The sequence below is a fragment of the Phascolarctos cinereus genome, unplaced genomic scaffold, assembly GCF_003287225.1.
Source record: "Phascolarctos cinereus isolate Bilbo 61053 unplaced genomic scaffold, phaCin_HiC Scaffold_4;HRSCAF=312, whole genome shotgun sequence".
Taxonomy (NCBI): domain Eukaryota; kingdom Metazoa; phylum Chordata; class Mammalia; order Diprotodontia; family Phascolarctidae; genus Phascolarctos; species Phascolarctos cinereus.
In genome coordinates this window covers 652,400,697-652,409,612 of record NW_027555847.1, presented here as the reverse complement: position 1 = coordinate 652,409,612, position 8,916 = coordinate 652,400,697, and the positions used below count along the sequence as shown (strand labels likewise).

At 38.8% G+C, this 8,916-nt stretch overlaps 1 pseudogene across 1 annotated transcript; it reads left to right on the top strand.

Moving 5' to 3' along the window:
- The first annotated feature begins 55 nt into the window (after positions 1 to 55).
- On the top strand, positions 56 to 8,631 carry LOC144457050 (glucosamine 6-phosphate N-acetyltransferase pseudogene; annotated as a pseudogene). The gene is made up of 2 exons (XR_013486363.1): positions 56 to 137; positions 2,999 to 8,631. The product of XR_013486363.1 is annotated as a glucosamine 6-phosphate N-acetyltransferase pseudogene (transcript).
- Positions 8,632 to 8,916: the final 285 nt, after the last annotated feature.

Genomic DNA, 8,916 nt, shown 5'->3' with positions numbered 1-8,916 from the left:
TAAAGCATTAGTGATACACTGAAGGGAGGAACAGAAGAGTTGCAAACAGGATAAGGTGACTGTTTCCTGGGAGGGATGTCTCCAGTCTGCTTACTGGCACAGAGTTGTTGCAGAGCCCAAGAAGGAATGACCCTTTGGTAAGTAGTATCTTAGAAGCTAGAAAATATGCCCTTTTGATAATAACCCAGGGCCACTGAGTGTCATATGTCCCTCGTGAAAACAAATAGTTACACGGTGGTTTAGTGATCAGAGTTATTGAGGACAATATTTATTTTATCAAACAGATGTATGATAGTTGCCCAATAAAGACACATTGCTATTTGCCAGGTGTCCTAGTTTTAACACAAGAAGCCTAGGACTTGTATAGTTTTGTGGCTACTTCCATAAAGTTATAGAAGTTACCTCATACTACAAGATTTGCATCAAAGTTACAAATCAGTAGCAGAACCAAACAAAAAATAAACCGAAGACATATTTGTGATGTTAGCTCACTACAGCATACAATATTAAGGACTTGCAGGAGGATAAATTACAAAAATGCTAACAGTAGTAAAATTATGAGAACAAGCCAAATTGCATCTGAACAAAAGCAAAAATTATTAGTATCTGGGTATCCAAATAGGTGCCAACATTTGCACAGAGGGCTTTTTGATTTTGGTCAACAATTGGGGGAGGGGGGAGAGTTGCTTAGAGGCGTATTAAATTTGGCCCAGCATTATGCATTGCTCGGTTATTTGTAAGATTTGAGACTCCAGTGTTTTACATGCATATGCTTCAAGCCTAGTCCTTAAGTTGCCTGCATTGCAATGGTTATTCCCCCTTTGTATAAACAGAGCCAGCCCCAGAAATCTCATCCACAATCCCGTTTACTTTTGATCATTGAAGTAAACTTGAGATTTGGCACAATGAAGGGAGACCACCAATACTTCCATTCTACTTAGGGGGTGACAATGCAAATGGATGATGCTGAGCAAAAAGCCTGCAGCAGGCTCTTTGAGATTCTTCCACTCTCCCTCATGTATGTGCTCATGTGAATGACCTATACACTTTGTCAACTGCAGTTTATGAAGTCAGCACAACCCCCATGTCGGTAGAATGAATTTGAATCGGCCAAAATTAGGCATCGACTATAAATGTTGTGCCAAGGTGAATAAAATGCCATCCCTGTCCTCAAGAAATTCAGTCTAGAAAGATTTAAGATAGGGAGGCAAATGATAATCAAATTGAAATATAAATGCATGGACAATGTGAGAGATCTTTGCTTCTCTGTTCTTAGACTTCTAAATATCCCCATATATATTGGTTATAGGCCACTTTATTCATGGCCTCCTGACTTCTAATTGTTTGAAATAAAATACTGCAAATCTCACAATTTTGTTTCCTTTTTACATCAACATAAGCAACTTCAACAAGTGTCCTAGGACCAAGTAAATATGTGCAGAGTACTAGTAGGGCTAAGGAAGATAAATAAAATATAGTCTTTTCAATCATTTAATTCAAAAATAAGTGCCTATTGCTATGTGCAGAGAGCTCTGTTCTTGGGGACACAAAGAGTTTATGTAAGACAAGCTCTTTTCTCATGAAGATCATGGTCTGGTAGAGGGCTGACAAAGATAAGGAAAAGGTAATTATAAGGGTGCAAAGTACAATGTAAGATGAGAGACAACAGGGACCTAGGAAAGCTTCCTGGGTGAGGGGCCATTTAAATTGAGCAAAAGATCAGTAGGAATCAAAAGTTGAGGGAAGGTTTTTTTCTTTTCTCTTTTCCCCGAGAATTAGAGAGGAAAGGTATAAGAGAGAAAAATGTCAATAGATAAAAAAAAAAATAAAATAAAAATTACATTTTTTAAAATGATGAAGGATATTACAGGCATAGGAAATAAAGTGAGAACAGGAACCAAGGCAAGAAAATATAGGATGAATTTAGAGGTAGAGAGTAGTTCAAGCTGGATGAAACACTAAGTACAGAAAAAGTCTTTTTTAAAAAAAGTTTTTGCTTTTTGGTGAGGCAGTTGGGGTTAAGTGACTTGTCCGGGGTCACACAGCTAATAAGTATCAAGTGTCTGAGGCTGGATTTGAACTCAGGTCCTCCTGACTCCAGGGCCAGTACTCTATCCACTGTGCCACCTAGCTGCCCCTTGAAAGTGGCTTTAATAAGAGTGAAGGCTTAAAAATATGGCCCAAGATTATGGAGGTCCTTGAAGGCCAGGGAAAGGAGGTTAAACTTTACTCAGTAGGCCACTAAAGATTTTTAAGAATGGATATCCATGCATAAGATTATTCTCTGTTGGTTTGCTGGTTGTCCTTTGTTCTTGAAGAGGACCAAAATGACATCACTTGTGTCAGGGCCAACGTACAGTGTATCCAACTGTGGCTGATCAGAGCAGTATGAGCTAGGAAGACTACCACCAGTCAGGCACAAATAGTCCATGTGAACCTTTGGAATGGAGTTACCTCTAAATTTACACATCTCACATTTCTTTTGAGCTACTGCAATTCTATTTTGTTCATAGAGCACAGTGCCTTCTTTGGTGCAGGCACATCATGCTGGGTGATCCTATGCTAGTGTCTCCCATGTCTCACAATCAATTCCAGAGTTCTTCAGAGAGACTTTGAGAGTGTCCTTGTGTTGTTTCTTCTGACCTCCAGATGAGCACGTGCCCTGTGTGAGTTCTCTGTAAAAGCCTTTAGGAAAATGTATTTTTGGCATTCAAATAACACGGCCAGCCCATTGGAGTTGTGCTCTCTACAGCAGAATTGGAATGCGTGGCAGATCAGTTCTACAGAGTACCTCAGTGTATGGTACCTTAGCTTGCCAGGTGATCTTCAGAATCTTCCTAAGACAGTTCAAATGGATGCAATTCAATTTCCTGGCCTGGCAGTGGTATACTGTCCAGGTTTCACAGACATGCAACAGTGAGGTCAGCATAAGAGCTCTGCAGACTTTCAGTTTGGTAAGCAGCCTAATACCTCTTCTTTCCCACACTTTCCTTTGGAGCCTCCAAAATGCTGAGCTGGCTCTGGCAGTTCCTGCACCAACCTCATCATCTCTGTGGACATCCTTGGAAAGTATACCGCCAAGGTAAGTGAACCTATCTTCAGCGTTCAAAATTCCTCCATTTGTTGTAACCAATGGTTCTACATAATGGATGGTGTGGTACTGGCCAGTGGAGAACCTGTGTTTTCTTGGTGTTAATTGTTAGGCCAAAATTAGCACAAGCTACAGCAGATTGATCCATATTCTACTGCATGTCAGCCTGAGAGGCTGCATTGAATGTACAATCATCTGCACACAAAGTCACAAAAACCAAAATTATTCCAGCAACACTAAGAATGATGAATTAGGAGAATGACAGACACCTATTTGTGGAAGGAGACTCAGAGGTCATCTAGTCGACCTCTCCTCCCTCACTTTACAGATGAAGAAATAGGCCTAAAGAGGTTAAGTGTTTTATCTAACATCAAACAGATTATGTCAGAGAGAGATTTTGAACCCAGGACCTCCAGTTCCACAGCTAGTGGTTTTTCCACTTTACTATCATAAGGCTATTGCAGTAGTCCAGGTGGGTGTTAATGAGTAACTGCACTAAGATGTTGGGGGTAGGGTGGTTAGAAGCAGCACTAATTAACTAAAACCATGGAGTAGAAAGGTACACTACATATACAAATATTTGAGGAGGAAGAACTCACTTTCAGCCGGGAGAATAAAGGGAGTCTTAATGGGGGAAAAAAATGACATTTGAGCTGGGCCTTGAAAGAAGAGAATTTCAAAAGGTAGAGATAAGAGAAAAAGAATGTCCTGAAATAGTGCATAAAGAAAAGCAGAAGAATTCAAGATGAGGTCAAGGAATATGTAGTAGTCCAGTTTTGCTAGAAAAGAGAGTTGTGAAAGATAATTTGCTACTCCTTTTTCAGTACAAGCCCATCAGAAACAATTTTATTAATTACACTAATTCTAATCTAAGCAGTTTCTGATTAGAGGTTCTAAAACTGACAGTTTCTTCATGCCATCAAAAAAGCTAACAAGCCATTTTGGAATGAGTGCTAAGGACATAATATAGGGGGTTCAATGGACCTCATTTGGGCAACAAGGACTGGGGCTACTCTATATGAATAGGTCATAGAGTTCATAGCATGACCAGATTTAATCCATTAGATTCAGTCACTGAACACATTTCTGAGAACTTATTATGTGCTCAATTTGGGGGGAGGGGGAGGTGTTAGGGAGGAAGGAATAAGGAGAGTGAATTGCAGAATGGAGAGGGAGAAAAAAAAGTGCACAGCAGAGAACAAATGAAAATTTAGAAAGAAGCACAGAAAATCAGGGTAGCTTTGAAAAGAATGTGTAGTGTTTATTATAAAGTTTTTCAAAGTAAAACAGTAGAGCACCGGCTCTGAAGTCAGGAGTACCTGAGTTCAAATCGGCCTCAGACCAAACACTTGACACTTACTAGCTGTGTGACCCTGGGCAAGTCACTTAACCCCAACTGCCTAAAAAAAAAACAGTAAAAATAAAGCGTGAAATGTAAATTTATGGTTTTATATTGCATCCTCTTTCATGTTGTGCTGTGTACATGGAAATGTTCTTTTTTTTTGTCTTTTTATATTGAAATTCAAAATTAATTTTAAAAATTTAATAATATAAAAAAGAGCGAATTGCAAAGAACAATAGACTTGAATTCAGAAGCCCTGGGTTTGAATGATGTCTCTATTATCATTTTACTAGCTGTGTGATATTGTTCAGTAGGAACAATACTAACTGAGCTAGAGAATCAGATGAAATAGTGTATGTAAATCATAAAGCACTGTATAAATATAAGTGTAGGGTACTGCAAAAAAAATTTCTCTGTCCCATTTCTACCATGGAGGAGCAGCTAGGTGGTATAGTAAGGATAGAGCCCTAGATCTGAAGACCTCAATTCACTTATTAGCTATCTGACCCTAAGGAAGTCACTTAATATCTGTCAGGCTCAGTTTCCTCTTCTGTAAAATGAAGCTAACAGCACCTGCCTCATGATGAAAATCAAATGAGATAATATATATAAAGCAATTTGCAAACCTTAAGACATTTTATTAGTTAATATTATTATAAAGGGGCAGCCAGATGGCACAGTGGATAGAGCACTGGGTCTGGAGTCAGGAAAACCTGAGTTTAAATCTTGTCTCAGACACTTAGTAACTGTGTGACCCTGGACAAGTCATTTAACTCTTTGCCTCAGTTCCTCATCTGTAAAATGAACTAGAGAAGGAAATGGCAGTATCTTTGCCAAGAAACCCTAAATGAGATCACAAAGAGCCAGAAATTACTGAAATGACTAAGCGATAACAAATTATAAAACAACTCTGAGAGGAGGGGACTACATATAAGTCTGATTTTACAAATGACAGAATTGAGGCTTAGAACAGTTAAATGACTTGTCCATTGTCATGTAGAAAGTAAGTGTCAGAGTCAGGAGACTTCTGCTTCATATAAGAAAACAGATGGACAACTGGTCATTTTCTGTGATCGCCATGACCTCTCAAGCCTCTCCAAAACAGGAATTATGCATCAAAGATAAAACAACTTCAGCAGTCTCCATGATTTTAGGACACTTAGATCCAAAAGAAGGGAAAGCAACAACAAAGCCATAAAGTGATCAATACACTAAGCTCACTCAGCACCCCTCCCCCACACCTCCTGCTGCAGTCACTAACTGCCCCACATGGGCTCACAACAAAACTGCACTACTCCAGTTTTCCTTTCCTCTGTCCAGTGCAGTTGGTGATCCTGACTCCAGACTGAAGAACTTTCCTTGTTCCACGACAGATAGCCAGCCTGCCTTGGCAGGTCTCCAGATCACTGAAGCTTTCTGGGACCATACAGCCAGCACTACAGCAGGCAGTATTCTGTGCCTCAAAAAAGGTCTCTGTAGGAGAGCCAGGCACAGAGGAAAAGAGATAGGATACATGTCTGGGCTGGAAAGAGAGCTCAACACCATATGTCACTCTACCCCCTCCTCCCAGAACGGTGGAGACCTAAACTACTAAAATCAACCCATAGCACCAGCATGACACCTCTCTGAACTGCCATATCAGAACAGAGAACTGGGGAACATAGGAAGTGGGACAGGACACTGACATAAGACACAGTATGTATAGGAAGGGCAATGCCACACTTCACTAAGCCTAGAGAATGCGTTCAGCACCCAGCTGGGGATAGCTCTATCCACCCAAAAGTCACTTGCAGTAGAGACCTAAGCTTGATGTAATATCAATTACCCAGCATGGAAGAAGACTGAGATTCAGCCCCCAAGGAAACCACAAGCAGAGAGGAATCAAAGAGTCAGAAAGTGAACAGTGCTGGGTAGGGGAGACAATATGAAATTACAGAATTACAGAGATCTCAGGAAGAAGAAAACTCTAAGACTTGAACATAGGAAAATAAATCAACAGAAAACATTAATAGCAGAAACAAATACAGTTTCCAGATCTAGTAAACAAGTTCAAACATAGATGAATAAATAGTCCTAAACAAAGGAAAATGATACAACACTTGATGAGACCCTGTGGAATTTAAATTTAAATACCTGTGGAATATAAGGAGAACTTGGAACCAGAGCACACTGTTCTTGAGTGGTTCAAAAGAGAAATGAGAATTATGAGAGCAGAATTTATGGCCTGCACAATAAAAATAATGAGCAGAATAGAAAAACTGAATCTGTGATGGCCAGTCTCACTAAAAAAACAAAAGAGAGAAAAATAGCTTGGAAAGTAAATGCACAGAAATGAAGGACAATCTAGAAGAGAAGCCAAAAAAAAAAAAAATTAAAAGAAAATGTGCCTATTATGCAAGCAAAATATACTGATCTCAAAGATAGAATGTGTAGGGCCAAACTAAGGATCATAGGTCTCTCAGAAAAACACAGCAGGACAAAAAAAAAAACTCTTAACACCCTAATGAAGGAAATAATACAAGAAAACTGCCCAGAACTTCTGAACATAGAAAATGAAATATCAATGGAGAGAACTCATAGGTTGCCTCCAGAAGAAAAACCAAGGCTGCACATTCCAAGACATAGAGCAACGGTTAAATTTAAGAATTCACATCAGACATAAATTCTGCAAGCTATCAGGAGAAAGACCTTCAAAAACAAAGGAAAGGAAATTTGAGTAACATGAGCTATTCTGAACCCACCAGAAAATGAAGGAGGGAATGGAATAATGTGTTCCAAAGAGCAGTGGAGCTCAGGATACAGTCCAGGGTGATGGGTCCTGCAATTTGGAGGTTAATCATAAATGAAAAAAAGATGGACATTTCAATAATAAGCACTTGAAACATTCTTAGAAAGAAAGCCAAACCTGAAGGGAGTATTTGCTTCTCAGATACCCCAGAAAACAAAAATGTGTTGTAATAAATGTAAATGTAACCAAAAAAGTAGGGGTGAAGGAATGCAGCACCCAAGGGCAACAGCAACCGAATGCCGGCAGAGAGCAGTAAGTAATGTACACAAAGAGACAGGGGTGAAGGCAGAAATCAGGCAATAGTGAAGAGCAAGGTGAGCCTGAGGTATGGACAGAACCTAGTGCCACCCTGCCTAGAGATGATTATTTTTTTTTTTTGTGAGATTACATTACAGGAGGCGCGAGGAGGGGAAGCCGGATGCAGATTTGACGCCCCGCCACCAGTCCTCTTTGCAGTCATGAAACCCAATGAAACACCTATGTTTGACCCAAGTCCATTGAAAGAGGTGGACTGGAGCCAGAATACTGCAACATTTTCTCCAGCCACTTCCCAACACACTCAGGAGATGGTTTGGTTTTGAGGCCTCTTTGTACTGCAGATCAAAACAGAGGATCATTTGAGCACATGAGGAAATCAGGGGATTATTATGTTACAGTTGTAGAAGATGTCACTATAGGGCAGATTGTTGCTACAGCTACTCTGATAATAGAACCTGAATTCATCCATTCATGTGCAAAGAGAGGAAGCGTAGAAGATGTTGTTGTGAGTGATGAATGCAGAGGAAAACAACTGGGAAAACTGTTATTGTCGACTCTGACTCTGCTAAGTAAAAAACTGAACTGTTACAAAATTGCCCTTGAATGTCTTCCACAAAACGTTGGTTTCTATAAAAAGTTTGGATATACCGTATCTGAGAAAAACTACATGTATCACAGGTTTCTAAAGTAATGATAGCAAGAATCGTTTGTAGAATGAAAACAAAGACATTTATTGCAACTAGGCTATTCTTTTAGAAAATCAAAGTATTTTATTGCTGCAAAACAAGTGACACCTCCCTTGCCCCCATAAAATATTGGACAAAAATTTTAGTCCACAAGTTTGGTGTATTAGAAGACTAAATTGGATTGGTGGAGCATGCTGTGATAACAGACTATAAATGAATGTTATGAAGGAGATGACTTTTAACCAAAGGAATATATTTTTAACTTGAAATTTTACCTGTATTTTTCTAAAATTGGGTTTTATTTCTTTGTAGTCAAAGTGTAGAGTATCTGTTTAATATCTTATTTGTTTACTATCTTACTTTTTATTAAAAAGAAAACAGATTGTATAAGAGAGTATCCTGTAGTATACAAAATTGTTAGATAACTAGTTTCTTTAATTATAATAAAAAACAGACATGGGTTTAATTGCAAGCTGACTACTTAATATTAAATAACTCACTGAACACAGATATATTTTGGGGAGATAATAATAATAATGTTGGCAAACATCAGATTATAGCTTTGTAAAAAGTTAAAAACCTTTCATTTGAAATATTTTGATGAAAACCTAGTAAATATTTGGTGGAGGGATGAAATGATAAGATTCAAAGTAAGAAGTAGCTGTTTTACCTGTGAAATTTAATGTAGATCATTTTATCCAACCATGTCAAATATAATTTAATATCCACTGAATCTAGGCATCTGTTTATC